Genomic DNA, 20,303 nt, shown 5'->3' on the forward strand with positions numbered 1-20,303 from the left:
GCACAGGGCAAAAAAAGGAACATTTGAACAAATCCGAACTTTATTTAAAAACCAACCATAAACAACCAAGAAAGTAACATTGCAGGAGTTCATGCTAATAGCCTTACGACCTGATCGCTGTAAACACTTTTTTAATGAGTTTTAAGCACAGGGAAAAACTTGAAAAATTCTTAATTTTTACAAAAACTAACCATAAACAACCAAGTAAACTAACCTTGCATGAGCCGAGTTCTGGCATGAAGGAAGTGAGGAGGAAGAACTAGCCACTTGTAGGATAGTTTTGCAGGAAATCGCCATGAATCTTCCTGGCTTTCTCGCATAACATCGCCTCGCTTACGCTATCCCCTGCAAGTTGCTTCTCATTCAACCACACTAGCAACAGTTTTTCTACCTCTTCCAGCATTTGAGGCCTCTGCTTGGTTAACACTGTAACTCCTTTTGCAACATCAGCTGCTTTAATGGCCAATTTCTGCTTCAGAATAGTCGAAGTTGTAGATTTTGACTTCTTGTACCCGGTGGCAAGATCAGTAACACGAATGCCACGCTCATACTTTTCAATAATTTTTTTCTTTAATTCGATTTCAATTTTCTGCGAACTTTTCTTCTCACCGCTCATCACTTGCTTAGAAGCCATGGTTAACTGCAAAATTAATGCAAAGCACACAAAATACTGTAGAGCACAAAGAATTCACAGCGAAAGCACACATGTCTGACTGAGAACAATGCACAGGGAGAGACTGAACATCTGAGGAACATTTCGGCGTGTACGAACCGGAAGGGAAATGAAATAGAGCACAAAGAGTTCACAGCGAAAGCATGCACGTCTGACCGAGAACAATGCAACACGTGCAGAAATCATCGGCACGTACACATCAGAAGGGAAACTGGCTTGTTTGTAAACGGAGTGTGTGGTCGTGAACAGTTGCAAAAGTTTGGCAAACTTTTTGGTCGTAACCTGATTTGTACGTGTTCAGAGACGTTCGTGAACAGAGGTTCCACTATATTAACTACAAATATATTATAAAAAAAATCCTGGAAAGCAAAGTGACGATACGTGATCTTCTCGGAAGACATTTAAAAGATCTGAGAGACAAAAGAGACTTGCCACGGAGTGTCTCGCGGGGACTGTAAACATGAGACTTGGTGCCAAGAGATTGTTACAGGGCCATCTCGCGGGGACGTGGAACATGAGATTGTTGCAAGACACGCCCTACTTACAAAAGATATCATATAACAGCACACCCATCTTAAAACACAGTCAGTAGTGTAAAAGCACTTAGTACACACATATCATGTGCTCTCAGCACATATAAAGTGTATGAGGACAATACGGAGAATAAAGACCCAAAGGCGTTGGAGAGAAAAAAGGCAGATAAGAGATTATGAAAGCAGTGGAATTCGAAAGTATTGAAGCGTCCCAGCCAGGTTGAGACCTTTTTGGTTTTAAGTTCGGTCCAATTGAGGGAGGGCAGACTACAGCACGGATGACTGATAGCTTGGTATTGATTGATGCGGTAAGGGGGGGCGAGACCCGGGGGAGGAGGGGTTGGAGTGGGTGCTAGAAAGTTGTGTTTGGGATTAGGAAGTCGGCGATTTTTCAAGTAAAACTTTTGTGTCACTTTATCATATCAGTCGCTACAGTGTCTATGAGAATCTGTGATCCCGGAACAGTTAAAGCAATGACAAGTTGAATTTGAAAGAATACACAATTCGATCAGGTATATATTGATGATCACGGAGAAACGATGCAAATTTTAACAGGCAAAAAGAAAGGTAATGTATATATTCCGCGAATAACATTACACACCAAAGGAGATCGTGATATGCCATTCGTATTAAAATGTTTACAGTTTACCGTAAGAATAGCTTTTGCTGTAACAATCAATAAATCACAGGGACAAACATTAGAAAAAGACGCATTATTTATTAGAGAAACAGAAACAATATTCACTCACGGGCAGTTATACGTTGTTTTGTCACAATGTGTCTCCAAAAAATATTGTTTTTAATGAGGCTTTAAAGTAAAAGTGCAAATAATTAAATTGAAACACTTCCAAAGAAACAAAAAATTTTAAATTGCATATCCGATTAACCAAACACGGGTTGGCGAGCGAAGCGAGCAGGGGGCAAAGCCCCCTAGTATGAGTGTGATATAATATATATATATATATATATATATATATATATATATATATATATATATATTAGTGCTGGGCGGTATACCGGTTCATACCGAAAACCGGTTTTTATTTTTTTTATGATATGGATTTTTCTTATACCGCAACACCGGTTTAAATTGCCTAAACGACGTTCGGAACGTGGCGCAGCGGGAAACTGTTCAAGTGGGGACCTTTTTCACTGCTACACCGCTAAACACAGATTTGTTGCACTAGGGCTCTTTTTCACTGCTACACCACCAAATAGGTAGCGGTAGCATAGGTATTGCGCGGTGAAAATTGACAGAGAACATTCCGAAACTGAAGCCGACAATAAAGTTGAACATGATGAACAGAAGAACTTTTGCCGAAAAAAAGGAGTCGCGTCCGTCGCCTGGAGATACTTTAGTTTTAAAAGGTCAGATGTGTAAATACTGTTTCTATACTACTGGATAATACTGCAAGCCAAGTTGTACTTGTTTTATTTGTTTTCAATACAGTGTAATGTACCTGGGTACTGTGTAATAGTGTGACGACATGTTGACTTCATTCTCGACATTTCCACTTTAATCTTGACGCTTATGACGAGAATAAAGTCGACATGTTGACTTTATTCTTGACATTTCTACTTTATTCTCGCCGTTTATGTCAAGATTAAAGTCGACATGTTGACTTTATTCTCGTAATTTGTCATTAAAGTAGAACATCGTAAACTAAACTTCATCGTAAAATGAATATTTAATTTACTAGATTTTCTCAAACCCCGTCATAAGTTATATAGCACATTAAATGCTTTGTGTTAAGTGATTCTTAAACTGACTTCTTCTTGCACTAAGAGGAGGCGCCGGCAGTGATCGCCGCACAGAATACATTCACTTCATGATCTTCCTGCTCTCTGAACATTTAGAATGCTAAGATAAATACTTAATATAATTTTCATGGTGAAATGCATTAAAGCATGCATTAATCATATGGGGGCACGGCGGCGTGCCTGCCTTGCATTTGCATGTTTTTCTGGTGGGTTTACTCAGCGTGCTTCAGTTTCCTTTCAAAGTCGTGTATGATGTGGGGTTTTGTTGTGGTATATTGACCCTGCTAGTGTATGTTTTGCTTGTATTCATCCTGCGATGTGCTGGCGACTCGTTCAGAGATGAGTGCAACTCTGAATGGATGGCATAATTAAACATGTATAACGAAGATATTTTTAAAGTTCTGAACACTCCGTGGGCTAAGTTTATAACTAGTTTTAATTTCACAAAGACGTTTATCGTGTGGTGATTGGTTATGTGGTGAAAGAAAATGGAAGGATAGGAATTGGTGTTTTGGTACGTCAGATAGAGACAGCATGCATGCAATAAAGATAGCCCGCTCAGAAGAACATGCATTGAATTCTGTTTTCGTGTCTCCGACCAGCAGATCACAAACCCAACATTTGCACAATATTTAAGTTAAACCTGTGCGATAGCTATTCATACATCCAGTTTTTTGGAGCCTCGTCACACCTGCCATAAAGTTCTCTACACTGAACATACACCTGGGGACCCCTTACTGCGAGGGAGCAGCACTACCGCCTCACTACCGTGCATGAGTAATACCTGCTTTAATGCATTTCATCATGAAAATGATATCAAGTATTTATCTTAGCATTCTAAATTTTCAGAAAGCAGCAATATCATGAAGTGAATGGATTCTGTATGGTGATCGCTGTCTTCTCTTAGTGCGGAGGAAGTCAGTTTAAGAAGCGCAGTGATTAACCACTGGGTCGGGGAACGTAACACAAAGCATTTAATGTGCTGCATTAATTTATGATGGGGTAAATTAAGTAATTGATTAAACATTGATTTTAGGAAGAAGTTCAGTTTACGACATTCTACTTTAATTATGAAGTAAACTATGAGAATAAAGTGGAAATGTCGACTTTATTCTCGCTGTTTATGTTGAGATTAAAGTGGAAATGTTGACTTTGTTCTCGACATATAGTTTGTTTTTTTCTTCCCAGTATAGCTTAGCTTGAAGCAAGGTCTATATTAATGCAGTTTGCCTAAATGATGGTTCAGTTGGTAAAGATGTCATCACCAAGTTGCACTTGTTGTATTTTATTTTAATTTGGTGAATACTGTGTAATGCACCTGGGCTTGAAGTCTTGAAGTAATAGTGCAACTATCAGTAATAATACTATTATTTATTTTATTGTTATTATTTATTAGTTTAAATATTATGCAGTTTAATGATGATAAAGTTGTTTAAAAAGTCACTTTAACGTGTCAGTGGACAGAGATTGTTAAGGCCAAAAAGTTCTATCTTGGTCTCAACAGACCAGAGAATCTTATTTCTCACCATCTCAGAGTCCTTCAGGTGTCTTTTAGCAAATTCCATGTGGGAGTTGGCCTTAATTCTAAGCGGTATGTGTGGAGACAACCAGGCACTACTCATCACTTGTCCACTACAGTCCCCACAGTGAAGCATGGCGGTGGCAGCATCATGCTGTGGGGGTGTTTTTCAGCTGCAGGGACAGGACGACTGGTTGCAATCGAGGGAAAGATGAATGCGGCCAAGTACAGGGATATCCTGGACAAAAACCTTCTCCAGAGTGCTAAGGACCTCAGACTGGGCCGAAGGTTTACCTTCCAACAAGACAATTACCCTAAGCCCACAGCTAAAATAACGAAGGAGTGGCTTCACAACAACTCTGTGACTGTTCTTGAATGGCCCAGCTAGAGCCCTGACTTAAACCCAATTGAGCATCTCTGGAGAGACCTAAAAATGGCTCTCCACCAACGTTTACCATCCAACCTGACAGAACTGGAGAGGATCTGCAAGGAGGAATGGCAGAGGACCCCCAAATCCAGGTGTGAAAAACTTGTTGCATCTTTCCCAAGAAGACTCATGGCTGTATTAGCTCAAAAGGGTGCTTCTACTAAATACTGAGCAAAGGGTCTGAATACTTAGGACCATGTGATATTTCAGTTTTTCTTTTTTAATAAATCTGCAACAATTTCAAAAATTCTTTTTTTTGTCTGTCAATATGGGGTGCTGTGTGTACCTTAATGAGGAAAAAAATTAATTTAAATGATTTTAGCAAATGGCTGCAATATGACAAAGAGTGAAAAATTGAAGGGGGTCTGAATACTTTCCGAACCCACTGTATGTCAGACTAACCATCAGTAAATATACAGTATACAAACTTTTTCAAATCGTTTTCTTTTTTAAGTCCTGATGTTTGCTTGAGAAATTGTGTATGCACATTTCAAGTGCACTCAAGCTTTATAAATGATGCCCCTGGAATGTGCTTTTGCTTTTCTTTATCTTTCAGCTTCGTGAAATCTATTTATGAAAAAAGAGAGACAACATGGTGTTTTGGTATAGTGGTACATATAGTATAGCTTTCCCTGTGAAACTTGCCAGTGTCATTCTCAAATCGATACACTGTTCCTTTCTTTCTGTGTTTGACATGTTATGATAGGTTAAAGGATGAAAATATAATCCTTTGGGAAAGATAACATTCTGTTCATTTTGGTAATGCTTGGAATCTTCAGTAGGCTGGCAACCTGAGATCATAATGATTACTCCAGTCTGTATATAATAAGAAGTTCACATAACTAAGTAGGGCTTTGGCCATTTGAAGCTTTTTATGGAAGGAGGAGGCCTTTCAAATTAACCCTAAGCATATTTGTAAGACCGCATAATGGAGTTAAGGTAGTCATACTGTACTTTCTAATTCTTACAATTCTTGTTGCAGCATTTCGAATGAACTGAAAGCTGCATATACAGTGGGTCAAAAAAGTATTTAGTCAGCCATCAATTGTGCAAGTTCTCCCACTTAAAAAGATGAGAGAGGCCTGTAATTTTCATCATAGGTATACCTCAACTATGAGAGACAAAATGAGAAAAAAAAAATCCAGAAAATCCCATTGTCTGATTTTTGAAGAATTTATTTGCAAATTATGGTGGAAAAAAAGTATTTGGTCAATAACAAAAGTTCATCTCAATACTTTGTTATATAACCTTTGTTGGCAATGACAGAGGTCAAACGTTTTCTGTAAGTCTTCACAAGGTTTTCACACACTGTTGCTGGTATTTTGGCCCATTCCTCCATGCAGATCTCTTCTAGAGCGGTGATGTTTTGGGGCTGTCGCTGGGCAAGACATACTTTCAACTCCCTCCAAAGATTTTCTATGGGGTTGAGATCTGGAGACTGGCTAGGCCACTCCAAGACCTTGAAATGCTTCTTACGAAGCCACTCCTTCGTTACCCGGGCGGTGTGTTTGGGATCATTGTCATGCTGAAAGACCCAGCCACGTTTCATCTTCAATTACCTTGCTGATGGAAGGAGGTTTTCACTCAAAATCTGACGATACATGGCCCCATTCATTCTTTACTTTACACGGATCAGTCGTCCTGGTCCCTTTGCAGAAAAACAGCCCCAAAGCATGATGTTTCCACCCCCATGCTTTACAGTAGGTTTGATGTTCTTTGGATGCAACTCAGCATTCTTTCTCCTCCAAACATGACGAGTAGAGTTTTTACCAAAAAGTTCTATTTTGGTTTCATCTGACCATATGATATTCTCCCAATCCTCTTCTGGATCATCCAAATGCTCTCTAGCAAACTTCAGACGGGCCTGCACATGTACTGGCTTAAGCAGGGGGACACGTCTGGCACTGCAGGATTTGAGTCCCTGGCGGTGTAGTGTGTTACTGATGGTAGCCTTTGTTACTTTGGTCCCAGCTCTCTGCAGGTCATTCACTAGGTCCCCCCGTGTGGTTCTGGGATTTTTGCTCACCGTTCTTGTGATCATTTTGACCCCACGGGGTGAGATCTTGCGTGGAGCCCCAGATCGAGCGAGATTATCAGTGGTCTTGTATGTCTTCCATTTTCTAATAATTGCTCCCACAGTTGATTTCTTCACACCAAGCTGCTTACCTATTGCAGATTCAGTTTTCCCAGCCTGGTGCAGGTCTACAATTTTGTTTCTGGTGTCCTTTGACAGCTCTTTGGTCTTGGCCATAGTGGAGTTTGGAGTGTGACTGTTTGAGGTTGTGGACAGGTGTCTTTTATATTGATAACGAGTTCAAACAGGTGCCATTAATACAGGTAACGAGTGGAGGACAGAGGAGCCTCTTACAGAAGAAGTTACAGGTCTGTGAGAGCCAGAAATTTTACTTGTTTGTAGGTGACCAAATACTTATTTTCCACCATAATTTGCAAATAAATTCTTTAAAAATCAGACAATGTGATTTTCTGGATTTTTTTTCTCATTTTGTCTCTCATAGTTGAGGTATACCTATGATGAAAATTACAGGCCTCCCTCATCTTTTTAAGTGAGAGAACTTGCACAATTGGTGGCTGACTAAATACTTTTTTGCCCCACTGTAGAACAGTTTGAACAGCCTGTCAACAGTGCATTACAAGCAAGTCAGTTTACCAGAAATTAATACATAGCTTAATTTCTCATCATCCTTCATATATAGAAATTATCTTAATTTTCTGGTATTTTTAAGCAGGAAAAATTCACGGACACAATTAATTTAGGACAGTATTGGAGAAAAATCATTTGGTCTAAAATGAAGGTATAGCTGGGTAATGTCTGCATACGAGTGGAAATAAATGATATATTTTCTAATCATAGATCCCAGTGGAAGCATGTAAAGTGAAAAACAGTAAAGGTCTGAGTACAGAGCCCTGCAGAACACCATATTTAACTTCTGAATGTAATGATGGACTACTGTAAGCACATATCTGTAGATGATGAAAACTGATAAAAATAGACAGAATAGGGTGGTCAAAGGTAGCATTTTCTTCAGCAGAAGATATTAGAATGTTTAGTCAAGGGATTCATAGGAACATTATTATTCATATTTTGTCATAGATACAGAGGTATCAAGTAGTTTTCATTCTGTCCTATACATTATAGTGGGTTTAATGTTTTTTTTGATTTACGCTGTACCTCCCGCCCAACTAGTATGTTGTGGAATTTGCAGACCTCAATGTAATGTATGTAATAACTGACATGTATAATATTCAAAAAGTAAGATACCATATAAATCCATTTCGCAAAACTAATTTCAGTGTCTTAATGAGCTCAAGCACGTGCAGAGGAACTCTGAGTCCAGCTCAGGGTGGTGAAGGAGTAGTACAGGAGAAAGCTGGAGCAGAAGTTGCAGAATAACAGCATGAAGGAAGTGTGGGATGGGATGAAGATCATCACTGGCTGCAGCTCGAAGCGGGGTGCCACCATTGAGAGAGATGTGGAGAGAGCAAACCAGATGAACAACTTCTTTAACAGGTTTGACCACCCTAACCCACTCTCAACTTGGGAGTACTGCACCCTCCACCCATCCTTCTGCTGATACCAGCATAGGAGAGAGTTTCCCTCCACCCACAATTACAGCAGCCCAGGTAAGCAGAGAGCTGAGGAGACTTTGTGCCAGCAAAGCAGTGGGTCCAGATGGAGTATCGCCATGACTGCTGAAGGCCTGTGCGTTGGAGATGGGGAGTCCTCTACAGTGCATCTTCAACCAGATTCTGAAACAGGGGAGAGTCCAGACGCTTTGGAAAACATGTGCTAGTGAGATGAATGACTTCCGGCCAGTCGCTCTGACATCACATGTGATGAAGACCATGGAGCGGCTGCTGTTTCACCACCTGAGGCCACAGGTCCGCCACGCCCTCAACCCTCTGCAGTTCACATACCAGGAGAAGGTGGGAGCGGAGGATGCCATCATCTATATGCTATACCGATCCCTCTCCCACTTGGACAGAGGCAGTGGTGCTGTAAGTATTACGTTTCTGGACTTCTTTACCGCCTTCAACACCAACCTCTGCTCCTCAGGGACAAGCTGAGAGAGATGGGAGTAGATTCATACCTGGTGGCATGGATCGTGGACTATCTTACAGACAGACCTCAGTATGTGCATCTCGGGAACTGCACGTCTGACATTGTGGTCAGCAACACAGGAGCGCCGCAGGGGACTGTACTTTCTCTGGTCCTGTTCAGCCTATATACATCGGACTTCCAATACAACTCGGAGTCCTGCCACGTACAGCAGTTCGCTGACGACACTGCTATTGTGGGCTGCATCAGGAGTGGGCAGGAGGAGGAGTATAAGAACCTAATCAAGGACTTTGTTAAATGGTGCGACTCAAACCACCTACACCTGAACACCAGCAAAACCAAGGAGCTGGTGGTGGATTTTAACTGGCCCAGGCCCCTCATGGACCCTGTGATCACCATAGGTGACGGTGTGCAGAGGGTGCAGACCTATAAATACCTGGGAGTGCAGCTGGAGGATAAATTGGACTGAACTGCCAGTACTGATGCTCTGTGCAAGAAAGGACAGAGCCAGCTATACTTCCTTAGAAGGCTGGCGTCCTTCAACATCTGCAATAAGATGCTGCAGATATTCTATCAGACGGTTGTGGCGAGTGCCCTCTTCTACGCGGTGGTGTGCTGGGGAGGCAGCATAAAGAAGAGGGATGCCTCATGCCTGGACAAACTGGTGAGGAAGGCAGGCTCTATTGTAGGCATGGAGCTGGACAGTTTGACATCCGTGGCAGAGCGACTGGCGTTCAGCAGGCTCCTGTCAATCATGGAGAATCCACTGCATCCACTAAACAGTATCATCTCCAGACAGAGGAGCAGCTTCAGTGATAGACTGCTGTCACTGTCCTGCTCCACTGACTGACTGAGACACGGTTGGGGGTGTAAACGTTAACATAATACAAAGTTATTGTCTGTTATACCTGCATTTTTATCACTCTTTAATTTAATATTGTTTTTTTATCAGTATGCTGCTGCTGGAGTATGTGAATTTCCCCTTGGGATTAATAAAGTATCTATCTATCTATCTATCGCTGTCACTGTCCTGCTCCACTGACTGACTGAGACACGGTTGGGGGTGTAAACGTTAACATAATACAAAGTTATTGTCTGTTATACCTGCATTTTTATCACTCTTTAATTTAATATTGTTTTTTTATCAGTATGCTGCTGCTGGAGTATGTGAATTTCCCCTTGGGATTAATAAAGTATCTATCTATCTATCTATCTCGTCCATTTTGCAGTTTATGTAGTTCCTCAGATTATGCAGCTTTTCTTCTGTTTTGGTTTCTCTTGCATCTTTTCCTTCTTTAAATTTGCCTTTGCCTTTTCTCATTTCTTCTGCCCTGGATTTGTGCTGCTAATCATACATGAGCTCAAGTTCATTCATTTGAGAATGTGTGTAACAAGGAAACACATACTAGTGTGTTAGCATGTAAACATTGCCCCAAGTGATCTAGAAGATGATTTGTATGTAAACATTGTCACAAGTGATCTAGAAGATGATTTGCGCCCTAGTATAACCCTGCTCATTAGAGTCTAGCAAAACAATCTGTGCTACTGTAGATCCAATAATGTGATATGGGGGTATTGCTTTGTGGGTCTGCTTTCACTGTTTCACACCTAGAACATTAATTACAATCAGTGGCTGCAAATAAAATGGCTCTTTTGAATTACCAAATTGTACAAGTAAAATATTTTCTCCCATTTATCAAAGCAATATTACCATTGTTTAATTGGTTCCATATTTTTTTGTAGATCAAAAAAAATTAATTCACGTATGGATGAGAAGAGCATCGACTTCAGCCCATTTTTTACAGCCCATTTTTTAAAGAAATGGAGTCAGTCATGCAGCTTTGAATTTTCTAAACGATTGCATTTGCATGGGTAGTGCTGCAGTATAGTGTGGGGTGTGTCCTTTTACAGTGCTTCTGCTCTGTTGGCAGAGTGTCATTTTCTATAACAATGCTCTTGCTGTGCTGGGACAGTGCAAAAGTATTATGGTACAGTGACTCTGCAGTCCTAGGACATTGTACAACACAGTGAGCAGTCTGCTGGCACAGAGCTGTTGCTTTCACAGCACAGCACCAAAAGGCGTTTCAACTTAGAATGCACTATAGTCATGTTTGTAGTTCAATGAGACGTATACCAGCTTAGATTCTGCTGTTCCAGTGCTGTTGTTTTTCTGTACCTTTACTACATCATAAATATACATATCCATCCATCCATTTTCTAACCCGCTGAATCCGAACACAGGGTCACGGGGGTCTGCTGGAGCCAATCCCAGCCAACACAGGGCACAAGGCAGAAACCAATCCTGGGCAGGGTGCCAACCCACCGCAGGACACACACAAACACACCCACACACCAAGCACACACTAGGGCCAATTTAGAATCGCCAATCCACCTAACCTGCATGTCTTTGGACTGTGGGAGGAAACCGGAGCGCCCGGAGGAAACCCACGCAGACACGGGGAGAACATGCAAACTCCTCACAGGGAGGAACCGGGAAGCGAACCCAGGTCCCCAGATCACCCAACTGCGAGGCAGCAGCGCTACCCACTGCGCCACCGTGCCGCCCAATATACATATTGTCATAGTTTTAATAATTATGTATTTAATTGCAAGCAGTGTGCAGTATATGTTAATTAACATAATACACCTTTTTTTAATTTTAATTTGATACTACTGCTACTGCTTTTAACTGGGTACCTGCAGGCTGTAAACAGGATGAGTCACCATAGAGCTGAAAATATCCCATTATATTGAGGCAAACAATACTATTTGATTCATAATATTATCATATGTATACTTGGTATCTGTGATAACTATTTTACACTTACAATAGATAACAAAAAATATATTATTCATAGTATTCATTATTTGCATCATATTGTTGTAATCTTCATTATAAATGATTTACTAATGAATACTAAAGCATTATTTTTTATGAGTGCTTCCCTGGATGGTAATTCAGTCTAAGCTTTACATAAAATTCATGAAAAATTCAGCTTAGTTTAAGGATTTTGCGCAAATTGTTAAGAATATTGAGAAAACATACCAAAAATGTTGATTTGCATAATTTTTGAATGCATGAATGCCACTTGCAAGAAAAAGTAAAAGTAAAATTTGAAGACTGATGATAAATTACATACATTGTGCTTAAACAAGTTACATAAATACTAGTAATAATTCCTCAATTATTATTTTTTAATTAAAAAAAATCCAACCGAATAGTGATAATTATTATTACAAATAACACTTATGATAATTACCTAGTAATTTGTTGTTTTTATAATAACTGCAAAGAAAGTGAAAATGAGGACAAATGAAATTAGAAAGTTGTCATATCCTGTTTAACATGTTCAGTCAGGGTGAAACAGCAGGCTGTGTAAAACACTTCCTCTTTTAAAACATTGTCAATGTTTTTGAAATCAAAAACCTAAAAAAGTATATTTCTTCTGAATACCAGATTGACAAAAACATTTTTTGTTAAACTGTTAACTTTTTTTAAAAAAAGAAGAGCCTCCTGATTTTTTTTTCAAAGCACATGAATTTGTCTGTGGTTTAATTTTTTGTTTTCTGGAGTTGATTTTTGCAATGCAATCCTGAGAAGTATTGTCAGCTTGAAGGTGTAATTTGTAAACATTCCTTTCCTCTTTCCTTGAATTTACATCATTTCTTCTTCTCCCCCTTTTTCTTCTTTCTTTCTGCTATTCTTTTGTTATTGGCCAGCAACTCTAATGAGTCTCCTGAATCTTCCCCTACTTTCCACATACACCTCAATGCAAAGCCTCTTTATCCTAAGTCTCTGTCTCCTCCTTGGCCTTCTCCCTGTGACATTTCTCCAAACCACATGCCAATACCATCTCAATCTTGCTTCTCAAATTTTTCACTTATCTTTAACACTACTATTCTTTTCCTCACCTCCTCCTTCCTCAGTGTCTTATAATCTAAACCCATCTCATCATTCCCATTTCAATTCTTTTAAGCTTTTTTCTTTGTTTTGTCAGGGAGTGGGTAGCACACATCATGATCTATCCTAATCCAGACTGCTGGTAGCCAACCGCCAACCCACAACATCTTGATTACAAATGCCATCAGAAGCAGCTTGTTCACGCTTTTGTACAAGTTTGCATGCAGGGACAGCTTCTATACATTACACCAAGGGTGCTTCCTGGAGTCAACAGCTGAGCTCTTTCTCATTTAGTCTACATCTTCTTTTTCTGCAGCACCAATGGGTCAATACCCTCCACACCTTCACAGTGCAAAGACTGACAACTCTGCACACAACATGACCATTCCCAGTCCAAACATTTGCACTGTGGTTAACTGCCCACTTGACACCCATGAACCTGTAATGTCTGCACTACAAGGACCCTATAAAGCAGCTCCATTATGCTGTGAGCTTCTCTGCGCAGTGTCCGCTTTTAAACACTGTGAGCGGAGTGATTCCTGGTGTCTGTGTAAAGTGCACTGTATTAATATAATTCAACATTTCATCCCATGACCTCAGATTTGTCACTGTAATTTTTCCACTGACTTGATCATAATGTTACCTGCATATAACAATTCCTAGAATTACCATCTCCAAAGTCCTCATTAATCACATCCATCACATGGACAAAGAGAAAAGGGCTAAGAACTAAACAACAGATGTAAACCTACTTCGATAGTCTCCATATGCAGTTACAGATTTCTTATACATCACTTCTGTCAGTTTTAGCAGTCTCATTTATAAACTTTGCATGGATTCAAACTAGGAAAAATAGGAAAATGCGTAAGCCCCCCCCAAAAATGAAGATTTACAAAACCTGGCTTAAGCACATTTCTGTGTAGTTTACCCTTTATAAATCACAATCACCTTGTAAATGTGCATGCATGAAAATGCGTCGAATACCACCCAGAAACATCCATACATGGAGTATGGTAATCAACATCCTACACTTGCAATCACAGTACTGCAGAACTTCTTTGGCTGCAACCTGAATTCTAGAGTATTTGGCTGTGCTCCAAAACTTAGAGCACAAGATAATGTGAAGCATTTTAGTGCCTCTTCTCTGTGTTTGAGGGTCAAGGAAAGGTGTAGTGCCATCGTCTGAGTGGGTAGCCCCTATTACCTGGCACATGTAATGACATGTTTGCTGAGTGTTCAGGCAGTTACCTTATTAACAACCACCCACTATGTACAATATCTTCATGGGTTGACCCAGTCTCATCTTGGCATCATAAATATGTTGAAGGTTAATGGAATATGCTCATGGTTAACAAAAGCAGCTTCATTTTCGCTAAATGTTCTTATTACAATATGAGTGCAGTGGAGTACTCTGATTATGTTAGGAGATCTGGATGCTGCTGCAATTGCCTTTTTAAGTTAGCTGGTCAGTTAATGGCTTCCAGCATAGTGGGCTTGATGGAGTGAAGCTTGGCCGAGATATTCCTGGCTTTTTCCCAGTTCCTTGAGAAGTGATAACAGGTAGCCAATATCTTCTTCTTCTTTCGTCTGCTCCCGTTAGGGATTGCCACAGTGGATCATCTCATCTTGTTCTGTTACACCCATCACCTGCATGTCTTCTCTCACCACATCCATAAACCTTCCCTTAGGCCTTTCACTTTTCCTCTTCCCTGGCAGCTCTATCCTTAGCATCCTTCTCCCAATATACCCAGCATCTCTCCTCTGCACGTGTCCAAACCAATGCAATCTCGCCCCTCTGACTTTGTCTCCCAACCATCCAACTTGAGCTGACCCTTTAATATACTCATTTCTAATCCTATCCATCCTTGTCACACCCAGTGCAAATCTTAACATCTTTAACTCTGCTACCTCCAGCTCTGTCTCCTGCTTTCTGGTCAGTGCCACCATCTTCAACCCATATAACATAGCTGGTCTTGCTACCGTCCTGTAGACCTTCCCTTTCACTCTTGCTGATACCCGTGTCACAAATTACTCTTGACACTCTTCTCCACCCATTCCACCCTGCCTGCACTCTCTTTTTCACCTCTCTTCCACAGTCCCCATTTCTCTGTACTGTTGATCCCAAGTATTTAAACTCATCCACCTTCGCCAACTGTACTCCTTGCATCCTCACCATTCCACTGACCTCCCTCTCATTTACACACGTGTATTCTGTCTTGTTCCTACCGACCTTCATTCCTCTCCTCTCTAGAGCATATCTCCACCTCTCCATGGTCTCCTCAATCTGCTCCCTACTCTCGCTACAGATCACAATGTCATCAGCAAACATCATAGTCCACGGGTACTCCTGTCTATTCTCATCTGTCAACCTGTCCATCACCATTGCAAATAAGAAAGAGCTCAGAGCCGATCCCTGATGTAATCCCACCTCCACCAAACTGCTGCTCACTAATCATCACCTCACTCCTTAACCTAGCTTCCACTACTCTTTCCCATAACTTCATGTTGTGGCTCATCAGTTTTATCCCCCTGTAGTTACTACAGTCCTGCACATCCCCCTTATTTTTAAATATCAGCACCAGTACAATCCTTCTCCACTCCTCAGGCATCCTCTCACTTTCCAAGATTCCATTAAACAATCTGGTTAAAAACTTCACTGCCGTCCCTCCTAAACACCTCCATGCTTCCACAGGTATATCATCTGGACCAACGGCCTTTCCATTTTTTATCCTCTTCATAGCCGTCCTTACTTCCTCCTTGCTAATCAGTTGCACTTCCTGATTCACTATCTCCACATCATCCAAACTCTCTCTCGTTGTCTTCATTCATCAGCCTCTCAAAGTACTCTTTCCCTCTGCTCAACACACTCTCCTCTCTTGTGAGTACATTTCTATCTTTATTCTTTATCACCCTAATTAATCTGTTGCACATCTTTCCCAGCTCGGTCCCTCTGTCTAGCCAATCGGTACAGGTCCTGTTCTCCCTCCTCAGTATCCAATCTCTCATACAACTCATCATACGCCTTTTCTTTACCCTTCGCCACCTCTCTCTTCACCATGTACCTTACCTCCTTGTACTCTTGTGTACTTTCTGCATCTCTCTGACTATCCCACTTCTTCTTTTTATCCTCTCTCTCTGTATACTCTCCTGCACTTTCTCATTCCACCACCAGGTTTCCTTTTCCTCCTTCCTCTGTCCAGATGTCACACCAAGCACCCTTCTTGCTGTCACCCTTACTGCATCTGCTGTAGTTTCCCAACTGTCTGGTAATTCTTCACTACTACTCAGTGCCTGTCTCACCTTCTCCCTGAACTCAACCTTGCAGTCTTCCTTTTTCACCTTCCACCATTTGATCCTTGACTCTGCCCCCACTCTCTTCCTCTTCTTGATCTCCAACGTCATCCTACAGACCACCATCCTATGCTGCTTAACTATTCTATCTATCTATCTATCTACTCTTTCCCCTGCCACCACTTTGCAGTCTTCAGTCTCCTTCAGGATCAACTCTTCTGCATAGGATGTAATCTACCTGTGTGTATCTTCCACCACTCTTGTACGTAACCCTGTGTTTCTCCCTCTTCTTAAAATACGTATTCACCACAGCCATGTCCATCCTTTTGGCAAAATCCACTATCATCTGACCTTCTTCATTCCTCTCCTTGACATCATACCTACCCACCACCTCCTCGTCTCCTCTGTTCCCTTCACCAACATGTCCAATGAAATCCGCTCCAATCACCACTTTCTGTCCCTTGGGTACACTGTTCATCACTTCATCCAGCTCACTCCAAAAATCTTCTTTCTATCGCACACCCAACTTGCAGGGCATATGCACTAATAACATTCATCATCACACCTTCAATTTCCAGCTTCATAATCATTACTCTGTCTGACACTGTTTTCACCTCCAAAACACTCTTGACATACTGTTCCTTCAGAATAACCCCTTCCCCATTTCTCCTCCCATCCACACCATGATAGAACAATTTGAATCCACCTCCGATCCACCTGGCCTTACTCCCCTTCCATTTAGTCTATTGCACGCAGAATATATCTACCTTCCCTATCTCCATCATCTATGCTAACTCTCTCCCTTTACCAGTCATACTGCCAACATTCAAAGTTCCTACCCTCAGTTCCACTCTGTTTACCTTCCTCCTCTCCTCCTGCCTCCGGACACGTCCCCCCCCCCCTTCTTCTCCTTCTTCTTCTTCGGCCAACAGTAGCCCAATTTCTGCCAACACCTTGTTGGCTAATAGTACTGGTGGCGATCGTTGTTAACCTGGGGCTCGACCTATCTGGTATGGAAATTTGTAATGCTGTCCGCATATTGATTTGGCAAAATTTTACACCTGACGTAAACCTCCCCATTTATCTGGGTTTGGGACCGGCACGAAGAAACACCCTGGTTTAAGCATCCCCTGTGGCTGGGTTAACAGGTAGCCAATATAAACTGACGAAAAACCAAAAAAATTCTTAAGTACAAATACACAGCATTGGCCCTATTAAAAGGCATCTAACTCTGCACATCAAGGGTCCTCAAAGTCGGTCCCCAGGACCAACTGTGGCTGTAGATTTTTGTTCTAGCCAGCTTCTGATTTTAATTAGACTTCTGGGCTAAATAAGTGAACTGCTATTTTGGGAACAATACAGAAATTAGAAAAGTAAGTTTGTTTAAAAAAAAAAAATTAAAATGTACTAAGCAGTTATATGGGAATAATGTTTTTTTTTCTTTTAAATAATATTTTCATGTTACTTTTACTTTTCTAATCGTTTAATCCATTATTTAATAATTAGTGGGTCTGATGCTAAAGTAGTTGCAGCCTTTCATGATTCAGTGTTGTTTGCCTGGGTGTCTGCACTGCTTGTTTTTAATTATCATTAAGATACAATGAAGGGAGCAAACTCTAGAAAGAAAGGACACATTATAATGAAATCAACAAGAGAGTTAAGCGTTTAAATCTATGGCAAAAATAGAAACCTTTCTAAATGTCTTATAAATGTAAAAATCATGCTGCTGTGCTTTTCTGAATGTAGCTAGAATAAGAGAAGAGGAAAAAAAATACCAGCCAATTAATTGAGATCATTGTTATCATTTGTTGTCACTAATTATGTACCTGGTTGAAACAAAAACCTGAAACCACAGTGGGTCCCCAGGACCGACTTTGAGAGCCCCTGGTCTACATCATATTCATCACTTTGTAGCTGGGCTACATAGTAGTAATAGTGTTGTCAGTGTTAGTACCACGTGCGTCTTGTTCCATCGTCCCGTTTGCTGTTTGTGTGTCAGTGAATGTTGTCCCCATAAAGGGGGACAGATGATGGGAGGAGACCGCAACCTCAATCCTGGAAAACACCTGTTTGCTATCAATCAATTACATCCCTCCTGATTGCTTAAATAGTCCTGTGATGTAACAGAAAAAGGAGGAAGGAGAGGAGAGAAGGAGACTTTTCATTTTCATGACCACGAGCCATCTGTACCTGCTATATTCCACATCGCGCATTTTCATCCAGTTTGTTTTTCAGTCCACCGGACTTACTTCAATACCCTCATCAAGAGAGACCCCGAGGTCGGACTTCATCATCCACCACGCGCTGAGGGTTCATGGTGAGGCTGCTCCATTTTGTTCCGAGGAAAATCAAACGACTCATTTATCGCTAGTTCAGTCAACCGTATTCAGGACAGTTTTTATAACCAGACTCGAGTTCACGATCATTCCGTATATCATTCATTTTTTGTTATTCATGTTGTTTGTTATATGTTATAAGGGCAAGGGAGGGTTTATTGTGTGTGTATATATATAATATAATATGGTGTTGTTGCTTTGGTGGAGGGATATATATATATATATATATATATATATATATATATATATATATATATATATATATATATATATATATGTATTGTGCATTTTTTTCTTGTTATTGCTCATTTAATATAATTAATTACCTATTTTTACATATCATCTGTTTTTTGCGTGCTTGATCAAACCATCGATTGTGGGGAAAATTTTCATTTGTTAGAGGTACGGCTTGTTATTTAGATTCCGGCTGGGAAAGGGGTCGGCTGTTACAACTTTAGAGGTGCAATGTTTGTCACGTCAATGCACGTCATCATAACTACTTGGTGGTATGAATTATTAGACATGTGAAACGTCATTTAGTAGGTGTGGCTGCACTTCCCTGCTTCATCAAGGGTGTCATCATTTCCTACTTTCTCTGAAATGTTGCAGTGAAATATTGCCATAAATATACACATGTTGCCCTGTAAGTTTTTATTTTATGTATACCAACATAAAAGAAAGTTGTGTATACATATTTTGAGCCTCTTTTTGTGTATACGCAAGCTTTTTAAATTAGGCTTCTGAACACTACTATAAATTCATGGTACAACTTTTAATTTCCTTTTAACCTCTTCTGAAGTTGCCGCAAAATAAATATTGCACATACCGTTTCTTTACTGAAGTTGCCGCAAAATAAATATTGCACATACCGTTTCTTTACTTTTAATGAACCTATACTCTCTCTGTTGTCTATCCTCAGAGTGTCCCTAAATTTATTATTTATTACACTTCCTAACATATTCATCAAGCTACTTCATTAGCTTAATACCGCAATTGTTCCTATAATCCAGTGCATATCCCTTGCTTTTAAACAAAGTAACCAACATACTCTTTCTACAGTCATCCAGGATCTTCTCCTCATCCCATACTGACCTCATCAATTCCTCCATATAGTCCTCGCACTCTACCCCAGAGCTTTCAGCATTTCAGTCTGCACCTCTTTAACTTTCCTAAAATTATTTTATTTCTTTATCTTTATGTCTCCGTTACTGGTCCTTCAGCCTTTCCTACTGTTTCAAGTTGTCCCAGTCATTCTCTTATTTTATTGTTTCTCATAGTAGTCCCTCATTCGAGCACCAAGAATAAGTAAGATCATGCTGGCTTTGGCCACCTCGGTTTTCAACTCTTGTGCCTTTTGTGTTGTTTTTCTAAAGAGCTGGTGACAGTGCTTCTAGGTGAATTGGTGTAACCCAGATCAGTCTTAATTACCTGCTGAAATTCTTTGTTGTGCAGCCTTGTTGATTGTTAAGATGTTTTGTTCTATCATTGTAAAAAACTTCCATGTAATTTGTTGTGACCACCGGATATCATAGTGTTTCATCGTTAGTGTTTCTGATATGATAGTTCGTTGTAGGGGAATCTCGTGGGTGGTATATTTGTTTTGCACATTATAGATGTGCTTCTTTTGAAACTAAGGGCACTATTGTACAGATGCAGTGAACTTGTTTTCTCTTCTGCTCAAAATCGTCTCAAGCCCAGCAGTGATTAGCACACTTTTTTGATTTATTAACACAGTTGTTCAGAAGATTATTTAAAACATAACTAAAAGTTAATACTGTGTTTAG

The 20,303-nt window shown here is 40.4% G+C and overlaps 1 protein-coding gene across 1 annotated transcript in view; it reads left to right on the forward strand.

Annotated features, from left to right (window-relative positions):
- Positions 1–20,303, forward strand: part of map4k2 (mitogen-activated protein kinase kinase kinase kinase 2) — a 227,419-nt gene that overhangs the window by 26,294 nt on the left and 180,822 nt on the right. The window lies entirely within an intron of this gene.

Source organism: Erpetoichthys calabaricus, chromosome 1 (genome assembly GCF_900747795.2).
Source record: "Erpetoichthys calabaricus chromosome 1, fErpCal1.3, whole genome shotgun sequence".
Lineage (NCBI taxonomy): Eukaryota > Metazoa > Chordata > Cladistia > Polypteriformes > Polypteridae > Erpetoichthys > Erpetoichthys calabaricus.